This window comes from Pantherophis guttatus, chromosome 5 (assembly GCF_059756535.1).
Source record: "Pantherophis guttatus breed Tessera chromosome 5, ASM5975653v1, whole genome shotgun sequence".
Taxonomy (NCBI): domain Eukaryota; kingdom Metazoa; phylum Chordata; class Lepidosauria; order Squamata; family Colubridae; genus Pantherophis; species Pantherophis guttatus.
Window position 1 is genome coordinate 28,284,256 of NC_142067.1, and position 8,786 is coordinate 28,293,041.

Genomic DNA, 8,786 nt, shown 5'->3' on the forward strand with positions numbered 1-8,786 from the left:
CTTTACAGCCCTCTCTAAGCGGTTAACAGAGTCAGCATATTGCACCCAACAATCTGGGTCCTCAGTTTACTGACTTCGGAAGGATGGAAGGCTGAATCAAGCACTTGAGCCTGGTGAGATTTGATCTGCCAAACTGCTGGTAGCCGGTGATCAGCAGAAGTAGCCTGCAGTACTGCACTCTAACCACTTCACCACCATGGCTCATTGTATTGAGAGAAACAAGACAGAGAAGGAGAGAGAAAAAAGTTACAGGAGTTCATATTTATCAGTAGGGGAAGGTCAATTACCCACTTAACATTACTGTACATTTTTATTAAAGATAATAATCTATTTTATTGATCTTTTAAATTCTTTAATTCTTTTTGTTTTTGTTTCCTTTATAACTTTTGTTAGCTTTTTGGAGTGTTTGCCAGAACAGAAAAAAAAAATCAATTAAATAAGAATAAACTTAAACAACTGATATCCATGCTGCAGTATTAATAAAATAGAGGGAAAAAATCTTTTCTTTTCTTTCTTTCTTTTGCAAAGTCTACTAACTTTCCCAATTTCCAGTATCTCAGAACCAAACTGTAGGCAATCTGAGAGAGCACGATACCGGACAGCTGCCTGTAAAGAGATAATGAATGTAAAACTCTTTTATTCAAGAAGAAAAAGAAAATGTGAAAAGTATAAATTGAAGGGTTTGGGGGATTAAGCAGTTAACTACATCACACTGGTTCAAAGAGAATTTTTATTTTGTGTCTTTTTAATCTGGTTCTGTTCTCTCCCCCCTCCCCCCTTTTTTTGCAATCAAATGAAATTCTGTAGTTGCCATAGGGAAGCAACAGAATAGAAAGAGAGTCATAAAACAGCCTTTAATTTTCCAAATGCATATGAGATCCAACGGCTAAAAGCAGAAGTTGGGAGGAAATAAAAATTGGCAATGAGGCAAATTTGTACAAATGATGAACAATCGCTGTAGAAGGTTATCCAAAAGTGTGTCTAATGAATTATCATTTAGAGACTACAGAGACTGTGAAGCCATTCATATGCTACCCAGTTTTCCATAAGGTGGTCTTGTTCTCATGTGAGAATCTTGGTTAGGGCGAAAAGGACATCATATCAAACAGAATGGCTACATTTGTAGTTATCTTGACTTAAATACCTTTCAAATGTTAGTTCTTCGCCAAGAGGTCATTTTCTATATTGAGAGCTTTAAAAACTTAATTTGGTACTAACATATTTTAGCGGTATTAAAACTCCTAGAATTTTATTGCTCACCGTTTTGGTTTTGCTCTGAATTATTTTACTGATAGCCAAAAATAGGAATCCACATAGAAGCAGTTATAAAGTTTATTTATTTATTTTATCAAATTTAGAAACCACTCATCTTCCTCAGAGAGGGTCTCTGGGCAGTATAGAAATAAAGTATTAGAAACAAAAATAATATAGAAATTGAACATAGCGATAAGGCTAGTTAAAATTCAACATTAAATGTTAATTATAAGGTGGGGGAGGGTCTTCAAGGCATTAACCATCCCTAGAGTGTATCTTTGATTGTGAGTCTTAAGTGAGATGTAAAGCCAGGTCTTTAGATATTTTCAAAAGGCCAGGAGTATGGAGACCCATCTCACCAGCCAGGAGTATGGAGACCCATCTCGCCTCTGGAGGGAGAATGTTCCAAAGGATAGGGGAGAAGGGTGTCTTCCTGGATCCCATCAGTCAGAATTCTTTAACTGACCGGGTATGCAACATAGTTTTCCTCTTGGATTGAGAGGGATGGGTTGTTGTGACCTAGGATTCCTGAGTTATTAAAACACATGAGTAGTCCCAAAAACCTCTTTTATTGCAACAGCTGTGAATTACGTTCATTCACAGCTGAGTCCCAATTAGTTGCAAAAAGTCCTTTGGGAGAAGTCCTTCGGGATAATCACCAACCTTTATCTCCCTTGACACTCTGCCAAAGACCTACTTGGCAAAGCCACATGGATTCCAGAATCAAACAGAGATGCCAGCTGGGAACAGGATTAACAACGTCGCTTTCCTGCAAAGTGCTCACATGCCTTTGCTCCTCTTTTAAGCCTTATGGGAATGGCCAATCATCTCCAAGCCTTACTCCTGAGTTGTCCCTTTTGTTTTAACTGTTTGTGCCTTCTGGCAACTCTGTGCATGCATGCATTAGGAACAGGTTCCTTCTATTCCTCTGCCTCTCTGCTGTCCAACTCTGAAGGCTCCGGAGTTGGTGCATCACTCCCAGATGGCCCTGACCTTAACTCTGCCTCCGACACAGAGCCCTCATTTGGGCCTTCCCCAGATTCCAGGACTGGCCCGTGTTCCTCCCCAGCCTCCTCACTGTCCGACTCCACTGCCAGCTCCGCAGGCTGCTGGCGGACCACAACATGGGCTGATGTGATGAAACAAATATAATTTTGTAGGTAACTTGGGTTGTAGATAAAAGTAGTAGTTGAAGTTGGGTTATAGGCGAAGGAATGAACTCATAGAACTTTGGAGAGAAATGGTATGTGCTTTTGATTATCTTGAAATACTTTATTTCAATGCTGTAATAACCAAAGTAAACATTTTTTAACCAGTAAAACCCCACATGGTCTAGGCCAGCTGTAGTAAACTTATGGCTTTCCAAATATCAGTAGATGTTGGTTATCAGTCTTTCCAGCCTGGACATGGTAGGAAATCTCAGAGTGCCTGACACTAAGGCCCTGTTGGCCGAAGACATAAAGAAATAGTTCACTTGATTAAAATCTATATTGTGAGCAAAAGACTTTTGTTATAAAAGATGAATTTTATGCCTTCTGAGGTTTAAATTGATGGATTCTTCTGAATTAATCACTACATAGCAGAGCATGTAATGGTGCTATAGATGGAAAGTTGGCCATTTGTGATCCAAGAATCACTGGGACCTGCCTTGACCCTTACAAGAGATCTTAAAATCCAGTCTACATGACCAACAAATAGTTGTGATGAAACTGCTTGCCTGTCAGACCTGCCATTACACTGCTTCATCCCTGCTTTGCTTTGATGGCAGCCTGCCATAAAGTCTGGGGAGAGGGGATAGAGGGATTCAGAGAGAAGGAATGACAGGAACCAGAAGTGCCCATTGATAGTTCACACAATTAAATGCTGAGAAAAGATACAGTGAAGGAATCCTCATGTTGGAACAAATTTCATTTGACCAATGGAAAGACAGAAATGGCGAGTTTCCTTTCATGGAAGGAAATGGATTCAGCTGCTTCAACAGATACACCTTGAATCTAAACAGCCATCTATGTGAGATGTTAATTTTTGGGTTCCTGTGTACTATTGCTACCAACCTGCCTTCTATTGAGGACCTGTATACTGCACAAGTCAAAAAGAGGGCTGTGAAAATATTTACAGACCCCTCACATCCTGGACATAAACTGTTTCAACTCCTACCCTCAAAACGACCCTATAGAGCACTGCACCCCAGACCAACTAGACACAAGAACAATTTTTCCCCGAATGCCATCACTCTGCTAAACAAATAATTCCCTCAACACTGTCAAACTATTTACTAAGTCTGCACTACTATTAATTTTCTCATCGTTCCCACCACCCATCTCCTTCCACTTATGAATGTATGACTGTAATTTTGTTGCTTCTATCCTTACGATTTATATTGATATTGTTTCTGGATTGCTTATTTGTACCCTATGACTATAATTAAGTGTTGTACCTTATGATTCTTGATGAATGTATCTTTTCTTTTATGTACACTGAGAGCATATGCACCAAGACAAATTCCTTGTGTGTCCAATCACACTTGGCCAATAAAAAAATCTATTCTATTCTATTCTATTCTATTCTATTCTATTCTATTCTATTCTATTCTATTCTATTCTATGCATCAGGTTGGATTTGATAGACTAAGTGGTACTTTCCAATTATAAGATTTTATGTTTTTTATGATATGATTTATGATCCTTTAATAAGTTTGTTTTTGATCAAGGAATAGGAGCAACCAGAAAGGCTAGAAAATGATAGAGATGGCTACAGCATTCTCTGATGTTCACAATAAAATACTCTACACACCGTAAAAATATACTCATGAACTTTTAAAGCACTCTGAGGATAAGGTAATTAAACAGGGTTTTTTTTTCACAAGGGTGAGAAATTAGGAGAGAGATTTCATTACAGTATTAATTACCCAAAATCCAATACCATGCCAAAGGGCAATAAATTAGGTTAGAGGTACAAAGCATTTGTTTTATTGGCACACAAGAAAGTACTCGAAAGTTATATTATCTTCTTTGATCCCTGTCTGATTTTTTCAGAGAGAGCTACTTCATCCTGACTAATTGTATACCTAGTCAATTATGTTACCCAAGTTGTTCTGAGGAGATATATGAATGGATTACTCACAGATTGTTGGATTATATTAGAGGCTCATTTTATAGAGGTAATAAGAGTTTTGCAACGATTTCTTTAAATTTATATTCCCATGAACCTTTCAAAGAATACCAGGTGACAGAGCAATCTTACTCAGATTTATAAAGAGGCAGGCCGCACTGAATTATTTTCCTCACATATATAAAGCCACAGATTATACTTGGTAACAGAGCATATCTGTGCATGATTTATTTTGCACCAAAGTTTCATCATCAAAAGGGATGTCCAAAATCGAGTGTCCCTAATTTTTTAAAAATGAATTTCATATGCTGAATTCTTAGGGTTAGGGTTGGGTTAGGGCACATCTTAGAGCAGAGGATTTGTCGTGGATTGAACAAGCCTTCCAAGGATTCCAGCTGCATATCACAGCTGAGTCAAGTCACTTGGCATCATTTCACTGCCTTTCTGGAAGTTTAGCAATCCTGTGTGGGCTACTTTTTTGGACTGCAGTCCTGGAATTTCTGATAGTTTGCACAATAGTAATTCTCCCTCCTTTCCCTCAGTCTAATCTTTAAAATAGTTTTCAACTTGAAATGGCTTCATGTTGCTATATCTTCCCAACGTTTCAAAATAATGAGATAAAAATTAACAAAGTCTCCAACAAATTGGAAACTTTTCCCAGAGCAGTGAGGATGAATGGTTTTAATAAACCAAGTTTGCCTAAATAAGCTTACAAAGACTTTAGAAATAATAAGATATAAATACTTACAGTACTAAATACTGTGTTTTTGATGGATCAAGAAGTCACAATAATACAGAGAAAAGCAGAATAGAATTCCTGTTACATAATTACTGCTGTCATTATAGCTTGCTGTTATATATTCTCTTCCTTCATTACATCTGATTCTCAGTAGACTAATTATCTGCCTCTATTTCCAGGGGGAACACCACAAAGAAATGTAATATCTTTCTGTCCTGCATTAGTTTCAAATTTCACGGAGTACTTTATTATGCCTTAAAATATACTGAAGAATGTTGTGCTATTTACAAGTCATGGTAGAGTATATTGTTCTTCTTCTCCCAAAACTAAGTTTGTCACAGAATGCGATTGCATTTTGAAAAGTGATAAAAAGCATTTTCCAAATGACTAATAATTATGAGATATATTGCCATTAGCATTGATAGTTTCTTTCAATGTCAAAGTGACTGTACCAGATTACACACCTAAACTGTCCAAGGGGGAAGGGCAAAGAATAAAATGTGTATAATTCTGCAATATCATACTGCAAAAAACAAAATTTATGTACTTGCACTACATATCGGGACAAATGTATCTAAGGGCAAAGTAAGATGGCTATGGAGGATCTGGGAAATTACTTTTTTTTTTTTAATTGATATTGGGCAGGATTCTTAAACAGATTATCGAACAGTTGAGTTTGTCCCAGATGTCAGACTAACCTTATCATTATTTTTAAAACAGATTTAGTAGCTTAATAAAACAGCAAAACACAATGGACATGCAATATGTGCCTGCACTCAGCAAGTGTTTGGCAAAATCTTTCTTACTATATTATCCATAATGAAAGGTGAAATGTGATCTAGATTGTTAGGTGGAATCACATTGGGCTAAATGCCTGTGCCCCCAATGATTAATGGTTCTATTTGATGATCAAGCATCAAATATTATATGGAGTTCCTTAAATCTCTATCCTGGGTTTTCTGCCATTCAATATTTTTATGAATGGCTTGGAAGAGGTGACTAAGGGGATGCAGACGACACAGAGTGGTGGTGGTAGTGGTGATGGTGGCATTTTAAAGGAGAAGTTTCTAGACAAGCTTGAGAACTGGGCTGAAGTGAATAAGGGTGAAGTGAAGAGGAGAAATACAAAGTTCAGCATCTGGATGGAAAAAAATAAAAGACATAAGTATAGATGGAAAGACTTAACTTGGCAGTAGAAAGAAATCTGGTTTTGCTCACTAATCACAAGTTAAACATGAGCTGGGGTGCATTGAATTCAAACCAGAGAAACTAATTTTACTGTAGTTACCACACTGATAATACTGTGACTTGTTATTGCAAAAAAGGACATTGAAAAACTAAGTAGCAAGGGCTACCAAATGATTTGAAAATGAAGCACTATGAGGAAAAGTTAAAGGATATGGGTATGTTTAATCTACAGTTAGCTATGGAGAGATATAATAGCAGTCTTCAAATATCTGAGCGGTATTTATTTATTTATTTATTTCATACATTTTACAGAAAGAAGTACAAAGCAGAAAAACAAAACAAAAAGAGAAAACCAACAAAAACCAACATCCAACTTAACAAAACACACACAAAAAACAAAAAAAGGAAAACTAGATAGATCGATAGATAGACAGACAGATAGATGATAGAATATCAAACTTCAAACCATTTTATCAACATTGAAAAAGACCAATCTCTAACATTATAGAATATCATTACATCTGTGCCAAAGAAGAACATATTCAGTATTTTTTTGATTTGTAGGTAAAATTGCCTTTTCAAAAATAAAAATATTATACATCTTTTGAATCCAATACTTAATATCAGGAACACTTCTATTTTTTCAATTTCTCAGAATAATTCTGTAAACAACATCTTACCTAGTTTTGGTAATGAAATCCTTTAATTTTTTGATACAGAAATGATGTTGGCTTAATTTTCAGATGTTGACTCCATGAAGAATAATAGCATTTCAGTTTTGTTAAATATTGCAAATTTCTGAGGGTTTCACATGGTATGGGTTTTGTTGCTTCAGAGGGCAGGTAGCTAGGATAGATGCCAGCCGAGGATGCCCCATGTCATCTTCAGTTCTCCAGAGACTGATAATCATTTGTCAGAAATGTTCTAATTGTCAATCCTTGAAGGTAGCCAGCTCAAGAAGCATCATAGCAAGGATTTCAGAAATGGTCTTTATTAGTAAAATAGAGTAATAGAATCTTGAAAACCTGTCTAATTTTTTTTCTATTCCACATTATAATAAACAAAATCAAGGCCAGGTTATTTTCCTTTCTTAGAACTATGTAATCTTTTCTGAAAGTCTGTCCTTCCTTCCTTCCTTCCTTCCTTCCTTCCTTCCTTCCTTCCTTCCTTCCTTCCTTCCTTCCTTCCTTCCTTCCTTCCTCCCTCCCTCCCTCCCTCCCTCCCTCCCTCCCTCCGTCTCTATCTATCTATCTATCTATCTATCTATCTATCTATCTATCTAACTAACTAACTAACTAACTAACTAACTAACTAACTAACTAACTAACTATCATCTACAGTAGAACCTCTGGTCACAACCATAATTCGTTCTATAATTTTGGTCGCAACCCGATTTAGTCATGACCCAAGCTTAACCAAAATTAATGCAGTGGCCACAAGAGGTTGCTGTTGTTTGGCGCTTACAAAAAAATTGTGCGGAAGGGAAAACATCCACGGCTATGTTTAATCGCCACCCAAGTATGTGTTCATGACCAGATTCAAAAATTTTGTAAATTTTTTGGTCGGAACCCAATTTGGTCGTGGTCAGAAGCATTCGTGACCAAAGGTTCTACTGTATCTATCTATCTATCTATCTATCTATCTATCTATCTATCTATCTATCTATCTATCTATATTTGTTTATGTAAGTTTTCACGGGTATGTATGTGTATATAGTTAATATTTCGGGTTTCTTCCCGTGTAATTGTGGATATATCCCTAAGAAACTCAATACAAAAGCAAGAACACACATCATCATTAGTTCAACATATAAATACAACAGGACACAACATTAATTTTAATAAAACAAAAACAGTTGCAAAAATAGAACATCTCAATGGCAGGATAATCAGAGAGGCAATAGAAATAGAAAAAAGACCATATTGCATGAATAAACGGGATGACACTTCACGTCTGCCTACTATTTGGAAACCTGCTCTCATAGATAGACGAATCTTAACACCATATATAAAACATAAACCAAATATTACACAAAAACATCCCAACCAAATCATATTCAAACCAGCCACAAAGATGAAGCCCTACCACCTAGTGGAGAAAAACCGACCATACACCCGAAGCCAAGCCAATAAACACATACTGGGACTCCCAACCAATCAGAATGAAAAGGTGGAGCCATCCCAGAATACCAGCACCAGATTTGAAATACCAACGTCAGTTAGTGCAAAATGACTGCTGACATAAGCCTGATGATGGCAGATGGGATTCTGCCGAAACGTCGCTTCTACCCTTTTAGGGATATATCCACAATTACACGGGAAGAAACCCGAAATATTAACTATACACACACACACACACACACACACACACACACACACACACACACACATATATATATATATATATATATATATATATATATATATATATATATATATATATATATATATATATATATATATATATATATATTCTTTTGTGAGCAGGCATCAGA

At 36.5% G+C, this 8,786-nt stretch overlaps 1 long non-coding RNA gene across 1 annotated transcript in view; it reads right to left on the minus strand.

Annotated features, from left to right (window-relative positions):
- Window positions 1–503: 503 nt before the first annotated feature.
- Window positions 504–8,786, minus strand: part of LOC117664290 (uncharacterized) — a 60,671-nt gene continuing 52,388 nt past the window's right edge. Inside the window, exon 3 of the long non-coding RNA XR_015728290.1 lies at window positions 504–606. This is a non-coding gene — a long non-coding RNA (uncharacterized LOC117664290). The remainder of the gene's footprint in view (window positions 607–8,786) is intronic.